Below are 12704 nucleotides of genomic sequence, written 5' to 3'. Positions count from 1 at the left end.
GGGCTCTTACGACAATGTTAGTGTTCTTATAAGAACAGGAAGAGGTAGACCAGAGTTTGCTCTCTTTCACCCTATTTCTCTCACACATGTGAGGACACAGTAAGAAGGTAGCTATCTTCAGCCACCCTCACCAGGGAACTAAATTGCTAGCAACTTGATCTTTGACTTCTCAGCTTCCAGAATTATGAGAAATAAATTCCCATTGTTTAAGCCATCCAATCTATGGTATTCTATAGTATTATCAGGCTAATACAGGCTTTAAGTAATATCATTTCTCTTCTAGAATCATCCTTGAGTTCAATTCTTTCTTGTCATATTTTTTTACCAAAAGACTAATTCATTTCTTCTTAATTCATCTCACATCTGAGTCATTGAAACTTCTTCCTTAGTAGTTCCCCTAATGTTAATCTCACTCTATTCTAATCTATCCTTCATGCTATTCCCAGATTAATCATCCTAAAGTAGTATGTACCACAGATTTCAGTACCCTATCCAATACTCAAATTGATCATTGTGACTTCTCATCATTAAGCCTTTATTCATGTCATTCCCTTTGCCTGGAATTCTTTTCTGTACATCCCTACATATTAGAAGCCTAACTCTGCTGTTCAATTGATTATTTTAGCCATAATCTTCAGCATCCATTCAGAAAATAATTCTCCTTCAGCTGAACTCCCAGAATGCTCTCCCTGTGCTATTCATATGGCATTTATCTGCTAACTTATTCTACATACTTATACCATCTACTTATTGTTTGCTCCTTGGGGATAGGGTCATTTATATACCCAAATCAAACCTAAAAAAAGAACATAAAAAGAATATAACCTTTGAGATAAATTGTCATTCAAATGCTTGCTCAGCCACTGCTTAACTCTGAGCATATTAAATTTCTCTAAGTACTAAATCTGTCAAATACCGTGCCTGATACACAGCAGCTTCTTAGGTATACTTACTCAGAAAAGCCTCTACTAAAGGAATTTAAGACATTCCTTCCAAAAAGATTCCCCCTCACAGAAAGGTAAATAAAAATGTTTAAAAGATCAGCAAGTTAATCACAGCAAGTGAAGAGCACAGATACATTCATAAGCAAGTAGGGATCCCTGAGATAGGTCAATGACTGAATACCACACAAAGACCCACAGACTCTGTTTCTAAGGCCCCTAAAACTCCCAAGAATTATGAATGACCATCTCATTCCAGGCTCTATCTCAGCTTGTCATGGTTCCCATTCTTCCTGAGGCCTAGTAATTTAGCTTTTCCTAGACAACCATTAACTAAGATTCCTGTTTCCTACACACTCGCACACATTTCCTTAATATATTTGCATATCTTCTTATAGTTGTGCAAATATTGTTATATTATTATATCAAACTATTAACATATTATGATATAATATATTATATTTTATATTAAAAAGTGGAGCCATGGGCAGCCTGGTTGGCTCAGCGGTTTAAGCGCCTGCCTTCGGCCCAGGGCGTGATCCTGGAGTCCCGGGATTGAGTCCCACATCGGGCTCCCTGCATGGAGCCTGCTTCTCCCTCTGCCTGTGTCTCTGCCCCCCTCTGTGTGTGTGTGTCTATCATGAATAAATAAAACTTAAAAAAAAAAGTGGAGCCACAATTCCCTTTGGGAAGTCAATTATATTACTCTAGTCTAAATACTCTGACAAATGCTTGGGAAAGGAAAGTCTAATAGATTTGGGTATGGGGAGAACTATCCTGCCATGGAAAAAAGGAATTTTCCTGTTATTCATGATAAAGGGAAGGAAAAGAGAAGAAAAAGGTGGAGACAGAAAAATAGAAGTCTATCCAAAAAAAAATGTCAGTTCAATGCTTGATCTTACTTTTCTATGCTCCCCTGAATCTTCAATAAAGTTAGCTAAGAAGAAAAAGTCTTGGTGCAAGTAGATATTTTGTGAAAAGAAGAGTCTGGGCTTTGTGCTCAGTATAATATGAGGTAAAACATGTCAGAGATGTCAGGGTAGAGTCTGAGAGAAGCATGATGAGAAACATGACAAAGGAACAAGTAAGTACCAAAGAAAAGCTAATTTATTCAATTTGACCAGATCTCTACTGCAAAGAAAGACCCCAACTAATACCTGGATTGCCCCCCACAATAAAACTGCCACTACTTATGGTAAATTTTGGTTCCATGGAAACAAAGGGGCCATACTAACACACTAAATTACTTATATCTATAAACTGGGTGACGATGACTACCTCAAAAGGTCAGATGTGAGGATTAAATACACATGTAAAGTGCTTAGCATGGTGCTTGGCACATACTAAGTGTCTAATAATAAAATCAGTCCTCTGTTTTCCTCAAAAATTGTAGGACATGAACAGGAAAACAATACCATAAACATTACTGTATAGAACAGACCTACCATTAATTCATGTTGTCTAATTTGAATAGGGCCCAGCAATCATTTCACATAGTAGCCTTTCATCATTCTGTTCTGGACAATTTCCTATTTTAAAATTTTCTTATTCTTGGGGCAGCCTGGTGGCTCAGCGGTTTAGTGCCACCTTCAGCCCAGGGCCTGATCCTGGAGACCTGGGATTGAGTCCCATGTCAGGCTCCCTGCATGGAGCCTGTTTCTCCCTCTGCCTCTCTCTCCTCTCTGTATATCCTCATGCATAAATAAATAAAATCTTTATTTAAAAAAAACTTTCTTATTCTCCAATACTATTTCACCAAGAAATTTGATGTAACTCAAAATGAGTTCCCATGCACTTTCCATTTCATATTCATTTCTACCTTTATGTCTGCAGGTACGCAATGCAATTTAACTTCTTGACTATCCAAACCGTGTTATTCAAAGAGCAGTTTTGGGGCACCTAAGTGGCTCACTCGTTAAGCATCTGCCTTTGGCGCAGGTCATGATCCCAGGGTCCTGGGACTGAGCATCACATGGAGCTCCCTGTTCAGGCCATGATCCCAGGATTCTGGGATTGAGCACATCAGGATTCTCCCTCTCCCACTCCCCCTGCTTGTGCTGTCAAAACAAATAAAATCTTAAAAACACACACACACACAAAGAATAGCTTTCACTCCTACATGAACACTCTCCTGACTACTGCACCTATTATTGATTTCCCTCTCCTCTAAAACCCTTCACGGGGGATCCCTGGGTGGCTCAGTGGTTTAGCACCTGCCTTCAGCCCAGGGTGTGATCCTGGAGTCCTGGGATCGAGTCCCACATCAGGATCCCTGCATAGAGCCTGCTTCTCCCTCTGCTTGTGTCTCTGCCCCCTCTCTCTCTCTTTCTCTCTGTGTGTGTGTGTGTGTGTGTGTGTCTCATGAATAAATAAATAAAATCTGGGATGCCTGGGTGGCTCAGCGGTTAAGTGCCTGCCTTTGGCTCAGGGTGTGATCCTGAAGTTTCTGGATCGAGTCCCACGTCAGGCTTCCTTCATGGGCCCTGCTTCTCCCTCTGCCTGTGTCTCTGCCTCTCTGTCTGTGTCTCTCATGAATAAATAAATAAAATTTAAAAAAATAATAATAAATAAAATCTTTTTAAAAATAAATAAATAAATAAATAAATAAATAAATAAATAAAACCCTTCAACATTTATAGACAAAAAAATTCAGTAAATCCTAAAATATTCAATGCTTTGTTATGGTTTTGCCTTGACAATCAAACTACGAGTGATTAACCTGTTGCAACTCCTATAAGCCACAATACCTGTACCACACTTCCCCCCAGAACATGCAGTGGACATCAGGTACATAGAGCTCTCTAGTCCAGTCTACTACTCAAAGTCTCAGACTTAAACTTATCACTGGGCCTGCTTATGTGATTAGGCTCTACCAATTACATGATATGTTCTTCTATGTCTGCCCACCTTTCCAAGTTTATTTGTAAAACTTATGTGCCTTTCCAAATTTATGTGCAATATTATAATCTAAGCACCAATTTTGGCTTTCCCCATAATGTTGCTGCTTCACTATCCTCAATGCCTTACCTTGAATTCCCTTGGCTAACTAAAGTCTTCTGGTTACACTCAATCTTGTGCCTGGCAACATCCCACCTAACTCGTTTAACCCAATCCAGTAGATAGGACCAAATCACAAGATTCTCATGGCACACAAAAATATGTATCTTATGCTTCTATATACCCACATCATATAAAATAGAGCAGCTATGTTCTCCATAGTTACAGAGAAGATGTCGGTGAAAAGAGGGAGTAAGAAGTTCTGAAGACAGAGTAAGAATTTCTAAAAATTCTTCTCCATAGGGATCCCTGGGTGGCGCAGTGGTTTGGTGCCTGTCTTTGGCCCAGGGCGTGATCCTGGAGACCCGGGATCGAGTCCCATGTCGGGCTCCATGCATGGAGCCTGCTTCTCCCTCTGCCTGTGTCTCTGCCTCTTTCTCTCTCTGTGTGACTATCATGAATAAATAAATAAAATCTTTAAAAAAAAAATTCTTCTCCATAGAAGCAAGAAGAAAACTAGCAAAAATGGTCAGAATCATTTTCTGAACTCTGGAAAGTAAAAGGTTTGCAGCAATCTGGGCAGTATTTAAAAACAAAAACAAAACAAACAAAAAAACCCTGAGTCTAGGTAAGAACAGAGAGCTTTGTGGCATTTTAACTTGACTTAGGGCCCTTCTCCACTCCTGCTCTGAGGCAGCCATGAAAACTAACAGACTGCAACTATAGTGAAAACTAGCAGATGGCAGCCACTGGATGGGGCAGAATCAGCCTGGGGTTTCTTCAAAGCCCAATTCAAGAGGAATCTCATTATTTTAGCTGCCTGATGGTTTCCTGGAAGATCCCACTTACAAAGTTTTCTGGATTTGACCTGACTTGGAGCTTGCCCAAATACAAACTCAGAAAGATTTTTCCTGAGGTACTTGGCAAAAACAATCTCTGGCAACTGTTTAATTTCACTGATGCCTGAGGGGGTGTATAGCATTTGGGGCAAATAATAGACTATCCAAAAAGCTTAAAAGGAAAAGATGGAGAATGAAGTGATATAGGGGCTTTGAAAAGCTCCAACCTACTCTTAAGAATCTAGAAGACCATCCACACATATAGAGCTGTGCATATACTAAAAGGTGTGCACATGATCAGGAAATACCTGAGAAGGCCCTAATCTCTAATTTCTGGCTGATCATAAGACCTTATATAGGAGGTTAAGGCTAAGATAGAGTTTTCAATTGCCCAGCTGAGAGTTAAAGGTATACTCCCAACACACACACACACACACACACACACACACACACACACACACACACACATCTTCAGCAAAGACTGGGAGACTTATTAGTTCCAAATAGTTAGATCTCCATCCAATAATTAGCTAACCACTAAGCTAACAAGAGACTTTAGTGGCCACATACAACAAAGAATACAGACTTTACATATTTAATTAAGAAAATGCATTAGCTAAACAAGCTATAACAAACAATGACAAAAATGAACCCTGGAAAGAAGAAAAACCTGATTCACAGTTACTACGTTATTTTAAGTGTCTAATTTTCAACAACAAAAAAACTATGAGACAAGTCAAGAAACAAGACTGTATGACCCATACACAAGAAAGAAAAAGCAACCAATAGAAACTGGCCCTGAGAAAGCCCAATGTCTAGACAAAGACTTAAATCAGCACTTTTAAGTATATTCAATGAACTAGGGAAACCACATGTAAAGGACTAAAGGAAAGTATGAGAACAATGTCTCACTAATTAGAAAATAGCAATAAAAAGGAAAACTTTGAAAGAGCCAAAGAGAAATTTTGGAGTTGAAAGTGACAGTAACATGGGTGCTTGGCTGGCTCAGTCAATTGAGGGTCTGACTCTTGGTTCTGGCTCAGGTCCTGATCTAAGGGTTGTAAGATCAACCACTTCATCAGGTTCCACACTCAGCAAGGAGTCTGGTTCAGATTTTTTTCTCTCCCTTTCCCACTGCCCCTCCCTCTGCTCACATGTGATAAATTAATTAGTTAATTAATTAAAATTTTTAAATAACTGAAATGAAAAATTCACTACACAATCTCAGGAAAAGATTTCAAGAGACAGAAGAAAAACATCAGGTAGCTTGATAAAGGTCAGTTCAGAGTGCCCATTATGGGGAAAAACAAAAAAAGGAATTTAAACAACTGAGCACTGCCTCAGAGATAATGTGGGACGTCATTGAGCATACCAACATATGGATAATGGAAGTCTCAAAAAGAGAATAAAAAAATACAGAAATATTTGAAGAAATAATGGCTGAAAATTTCCCAAATAGGATGTAAAATATTAATACCCATCCAAGAAATTCAACAAACGCCTAGTGGGATAAATTCAGAGAGATCCACACCTAGACATATACATTACAGTCAAACTGTCAAAAGCCAAAGATAAACAGAATTTTGAAAGTAGCAAGAGGCTCACTTATATGTGGGCCTCAATAACATTAACAGCTGATTTCTCATCAGAAACCATGTATACCGGAAACTGAAAGAAAAAAAAAAAAAAACACCCTGTCAACCAAAAATTCTATGTCCAGGAAATCTATCTTCTAAAATAAAGGTAAGAAGAATCTGGGTGGCTCAGTCAGTTAAGCATTTAACATTGGGGCACCTAGGTGGCTCAGTGGTTGAGTGTCTGCCTTCAGCTCAGGTCATGATCCTGGGCTTCTGGATACAGTGCCGCCATCAGACTCTTCACAGGGACCCTGCTTCTCTCTCTGCCTCTGTCTCTGCCTTTGTGTTGTCTCTTATGAATAAGTAAATAAAATCTTTTTTAGGGCAGCCCAGGTGGCTCAGCGGTTTAGCGCCGCCTTCAGCCTAGGGTGCGATCCTGGAGACCCGGGATCGAGTCCCACGTCAGGCTCCCTGCATGGAGCCTACTTCTCCCTCTGCCTGTGTCTCTGCCTCTCTCTCTCTCTGTGTCTCTCATGAATAAATAAATAAAATTAAAAAAAAAAAAGATGAAACCTTCTTTAAAAAAAAAATCTTTTTTAAAAAAGTGTCTGACTTTGGCTCAGGTCCTGGGATTGAGCCCCATGGTGTGTCTGCTTGTCCTTTTTCCTCTGCCACTCCCCCTGCTCGTGCTCACTCTCATAAATAAATACAATCTTTTTTACAAAAAAAATGAAGATGAAATGAAGATATTCACAAATAAACAAAAGCCTAAAGAATTCACCACTAGCAATCATCCCAGAAATATTAAAGAGAGTCCTTGAAAAGTAAACAAAGTACTCAAATCCACAAGAAGAAATACAGTACTATAAAGGTAATCACATAGATAAATACAAAGGGCAGCAAAACTGCATTTTTTTGTTTGTAACTCTTATTTCTCATATATAATTTAAAATGAAGCTGAATAAAGCAATAATCATCAATCTGTATTGATATGAGGATAAAATGAGTTAATACAAGTAACTTATTAAGTACTTAATGATGAAGTATCATTATTATTATTATTATTCCAGTGTGTGTGAAACTTCAGTGCAGATAACTACCTAGCTAGCAAAAGCTAAACAAAACTGATGATCAATGAGATAATAGATTTTTTTAAAAGATTTTATTTATTTATTCATGACAGAGAGAGAGAGAGAGAGGCAGAGACACAGGCAGAGGGAGAAGCAGGCTCCATGCAGGGAACCCAACATGGGACTCAATCCCAGGTCTCCAGGGCCATGCCCTGGGCTGAAGGCAGCGCTAAACCAGAGCCACCCAGACTGCCCCTGAGATAATAGATTTCATAGCCAAACAGCCTTTCTCTCTTGAGCATATTGAATAGAACTATTGGTGGAAACTGGGGGTTTGAAAGAAATTAGTCATGGGTTATAAGAATTGTTTAGAAGACATTTAGCTTGAAGTAATGGTAGAATGGAACATTTACGCATCCCAAAGAAATCTAAAAAAAAATTGGACTGGAGTTTGAATGGGAGGTAAAGCCTAGAAATGATGATCATAAAAGTGATGGCTGAGAGGCGCCTAGGTGGCTCAGTCAGCATGATCTCTGGTCTTGGGACTGAGCCCCGCATTAGACTCCCAGCTCAGTGGGGAGTCTGCTTCTCCCTTTACCTCTCCTTTTGCTCATGCACACTTTCTCTCTTTTCTCTCTCTCAAATGAATATTTAAAGTTTTTTTGAAAGAGTAAAGGTTTAACAGTAGCTCCCTAAGTGAAATAGCATGCATAGAGAAGAGCAGAGGACCAAGGATTGAAACTTTAAAGAAAACTGAGGAATGAGAGGAAAGCCAGGCAAAGTATAAATATTTTCTAGGGAAAAACTAGCCAATCACACAACCAAAAGAAAAATAATTCTTTTTTTAAAAATATTTTATTTAAATTCAATTTGCCAACATATAATACCCAGACATAGTTATCTATGCTATCAAGTGCCCTCCAAGAAAAAGAATTCTTGAATTTCTAATAACAATGTGGCTTTTAAAAACTGGCTCAATTTAATTGTTTCTAAAGAAGATTCTAAAGAAAATGCTAAAATTGAGGATTCTCTGAAGTCTACCCAGAAGAGTTGTTGTTTTGCTTTTAGATTTTATTGTTAAGTGATCTCTACACCCAACGCAGGGCCTGAACTTACAACCTAGGATCAAGAGTCACATGCTCTATCAACTGAGCCAGACAGGTGTCCCTACCTAGAAGAGTTTATCCATGCATACTTCACATGACTGTGCTCCTGAAATGTAATTTCACCTAGAAAAATGGCAAGCATACTTAAGCAATACTTTAATGTCTTTATCTCAACATTATTCTTATAGGTAAAAATCTTAGAAATAAGCCTATGTCATTTGGCTCACTTCAATAAAAAAGGGAATCTTATTTCCTATGTTAATTATGAAGAACTGTTAACGTTTATTCTCAATAAAATATTAACTAAAGTCATCAAATGTAAGGACCAGTTTCTGAAAAGAGCCCTATTTAATGACTGAGTCCTAGGTTAGTCCAAGAAACACTGAATCCTGCTATGTGAAATAGATTCTGCTTCTCATTATCTGGAAAATCAAAGTCTCTCTCTGCTACTGGATATGTAGGTATCTAACCACAAACTGGTATGCTACTTATTATATATTTTTCTTCAAAGAATATTTCAAAAATACTAACCATACTATCTCTTTATCTTCAATGAAACCAATTCTAATAAATCAAATTCACCAAAGGTCTAGAAGATCATTCTAACATTGTCATCTTTAAGAAGATATTTATAGGGGATCCCTGGGTGGCTCAGCGGTTTAGTGCCTGCCTTCAGCTCACGGCGTGATCCTGCAGTCCCGGGATTGAGTCCTACATCAGGCTCCCTGCATGGAGCCTGCTTCTCCCTCTCCCTCCCTCTCTGTGTCTCTCATGAATAAATAAATAAAATCTTAAAAAAAAAAAAAGATATTTATAAAACACATAAACTGCAATTATTTCCTCCCAAGTTCTTTAATGCCATCTGTATTGTGAAAAAAAATGCATATACAGGGGCGCCTGGGTTGCTAAGTCAGTTAAGTAAGTGTCTGCCTTCAGTTCAGGTCATGATCTCAGGGTCCTGGGTCGGAGCCCTGCACTGGGCTCCCTGCTCAGCGGGAAGTCTGCTTCTCCTTCTCCTTCCGGCATTGCCCCTGCTTGTGCACACCCTGTCAAATAAATAAATAAATAAATAAATAAATAAATAAATAAATAAATAAATAAATAAATATTTTTAAAAAATACACATATAGGAAAGTATGTAAAACATAAATGTGCAGCTTAATGAACTGTTACACAAGCAAACACCCATGTAATCATGATCCAGGTCATAAATAGGATATTGCCAACACTACAAAAGCCTGCAAAATGCCCTTTTGAATCAGAACTCTTTCTCACCCTTTAAAAGTAACAATTTCCTAACTTTTTTAGTAATTACCTTCATGCTTCTCCTTGTAAGGAGACATAAGGGTGATTTTTAAATAACAGAATTTTATTGAAAATTTAGTCACTAAATAAAAATATTTGAACATAAAGTCAAAACTAAATTATAAAGGAATTATCACAATATCATTTATACTTTTACTAATCTTCAAAATTATTCCCATAATATATATCAATCCTGAGGGCTAATTTAGCCCAAACTCTTTGTAGCCTATCACCAATGATGAAATGGTGGCCATAATGCAGTGCTTCCAATCTTCAAGGATGTAAGTATTGGGTGATACAACACAAAGTTCTCAGTGTATCCCAAGAAATTTGGGTTGCCACTCATCCACACTCACTGTTTCAAATAGAACATACAATACTAATCCGTGAAATATTATTTTTGTATTTATTCATTTTCTCAGAGAAGATATTAAGGAGCCAATAGAAGATGTGATAGAAATGAGGTGAAAAATCAAGTTGTTAGAGATTTCCTGTGCCTATGGGAGGAAAATACTTCTTTACCTTGTTTAAATATGGAATCCCTGTCACTATGTTCTCTATAAAAAAAGAATGTATTCAAGACTCATTATGTGTATATTTAGACATGAGAGGAAAAAAATCTAGTTTGGTGAGTACTGTGTATCCTAATACATAATACAGTTACTGTGTAATAACTTTTTAAAAGGTTCAATTTTTTTAATCACCCTGTACCCCTCCCATTAAGTATATATCTCTAAACATGATATTTTCATTTTGCTTAATTTTTAACCTTACCTAAATAAATGCACATAAATAAATGCATATAAGTATATATTTTTTTCAGTCTTGCCTTTATACCTCAACACTGTTTCTGAAATGCTTCCATGTTGTTGAATGCAACTATCTTTTGTTAATTTTCATTACTATATTGTGTTTCATTGTGCAAATATACCAAAATCTTACTTCTCAATTTTTGGTGATAAGTGTTTGAGTCATTTTAATTTGAAACTATTATAAATAACACTATATACATTATGACTCAGGTCTCCCTAGACAAATGTAGATACATTTCAGTTGGGTACATACCTAAATGTGAAATTTCTGGTCACAGGACTGCCTCATTTTCATCTTTACTACACACTAAACTGTTTGTACCAATTATATTTCCATCTGCTCTTGTTGCTCCATGTCCTTGCTTCTTACTGGATATAGACGTTTTTAAAAATTTAAGTCATTCAAGTAATTGTGTAGCACGTTTCTCTTTTAATTTGCAATTCTCTAGTCACTAATGAGTTGAACACTGAACATTTCTTCATTTGTCTACTGGACATTTAGATGGGCTGTGAAAAAAGAAAATTTCTATGAAATAAGAGGCTCAGGAACATTGAACACCACTGCTTCCTCTTCCCAGAGGAGATTTTATGTTGGTAATACTATCTTTTGGTTAAGAATCAAGAGAGCCAAGTATTTGTTCCCACTGATGGAAGCACATATATTATTTCTGACGGTAACCTCAACCTCAAGAATAAATGGGCAAATGCACAGGAAGGCTTGAGTTTTCCCAGATCCAACAGAACCTTTTTCTACCTGAATATCATCTCCAACAGCTGCACATCCCATTAAGAATCTGAGGGCCATGAAATGATGCACTAAGATATATTCCATCAGCTCTGCTCCGTGCAATCACCTCATTCATAACATCACCTGTATCCTTAATTAATTTAGAAACTTAAAAAAAGATCTTTGCATGAGCAAGAAAGGAAAGGATCATTTTCTACAATCCACAACCCAACTGAAATACCCCGAGTGGTAAACTTTGAGGCCTTGTACGTTTTTTAAAAATCTTTATTTTTCCCTCCCACTTAAGTGATTTGGGAGCTAGGTACAATATTCTGATCAGTTCAAAACTAATTTTCCCTATCTTTAAAAATGTTGTTTCATTGCTTTCAAAGACTGTTACAATAAGACAACTGATTATTTCTCTGTAGATGCCTTTTTTTTCTGTTTGAAAGCTTTTTAGAAACTTCTCTTTATCCCTTGTCTTCTCAGATTTCACCATAATGTATTTAGGTGTAGGCCTTTCATGACTTATTCTTATTTGCACTCGTTGCATTGTTGTAGTGTGAAGATTTTGTCCTTTCAAGCTCTGGGAAAATTTTCTTCTTTGATTCCTTTCTTTCCTCCCTTCCATTTTCTCTATTCTATCTGGAATTCCTATCAGACAGATACTGAATTCCTGAATCTATATTCCATGTGCTTTTTTTTTTTTTTCACCATTTCTAATCCCTTGACCTTTCCTCTATGTTCTCAAAGAATTTCACAGCTTGCTCTTACAACTATTTTATACTTTGTGTCACTCTGCTATTTAGCCCAGGTATTGTTCATCTTAACAATCACAATATCCAAGATCTGTTTCATAGTCAAAGATGCAATATTCTCAAATCTGTAAGAAAGCAACATTCTCAAATCTGTAAGAATACAGTTGTTCTAAAATCTTTCTCTGCTTGCTATATTAACTGAGTTTTTCTGTATTAGTTTTTTGACTTCTTAAAGTTGGTAATTCTTTTTCATGGTATTGATTTTTCTCAAGTATTTGGTGAAACTTGGTAGCCTGATCATTTCTATACTTGAAGATTTCTATGCTTTTATTTTTACTGTGACCTGACTCTGATAAAGAAAGGGGAGGGACGCCTGGGTGGCTCAGTGGATGAGCATCTGCCTTAGACTCAGGGCGTGATCCTAGAGTCCCAGGATCAAGTCTCACATCAGGCTTCCTGCATGGAGCCTGCTTCTTCCTCTGCCTATGTCTCTGCCTCTCTCTCTCCCTCTGTCTCTCATGAATAAATAAATAAAATCTTAAAAAGGGGGGGGGGGAGACAGAGTATGTCAC

General features: G+C 37.5%; 2 long non-coding RNA genes across 15 annotated transcripts in view; one reads left to right on the top strand and one right to left on the bottom strand.

Annotated features, from left to right (window-relative positions):
* Nucleotides 1-12704, top strand: part of LOC140640410 (uncharacterized) — a 41248-nt gene that overhangs the window by 9950 nt on the left and 18594 nt on the right. The window lies entirely within an intron of this gene.
* The window catches only part of LOC140640409 (uncharacterized), a 29659-nt gene continuing 24535 nt past the window's right edge, over nt 7581-12704 (bottom strand). For 4 of the 13 annotated variants that reach the window (XR_012037132.1, XR_012037130.1, XR_012037131.1 and 1 more), the window contains 2 exons: nt 10901-11154; nt 7584-9576 (listed from right to left, as the gene is read on the bottom strand). This is a non-coding gene — a long non-coding RNA (uncharacterized lncRNA). Of the gene's footprint in view, nt 9577-10900; nt 11155-12704 lie in introns of all 13 variants that reach the window. The other 9 variants (XR_012037135.1, XR_012037134.1, XR_012037136.1 and 6 more) reach the window with 5 other exon arrangements.

The sequence above is a fragment of the Canis lupus genome, chromosome 9 (genome assembly GCF_048164855.1).
Source record: "Canis lupus baileyi chromosome 9, mCanLup2.hap1, whole genome shotgun sequence".
In the NCBI taxonomy this organism is placed as follows: domain Eukaryota; kingdom Metazoa; phylum Chordata; class Mammalia; order Carnivora; family Canidae; genus Canis; species Canis lupus.
This window is presented reverse-complemented; position numbering and strand designations above follow the sequence as displayed.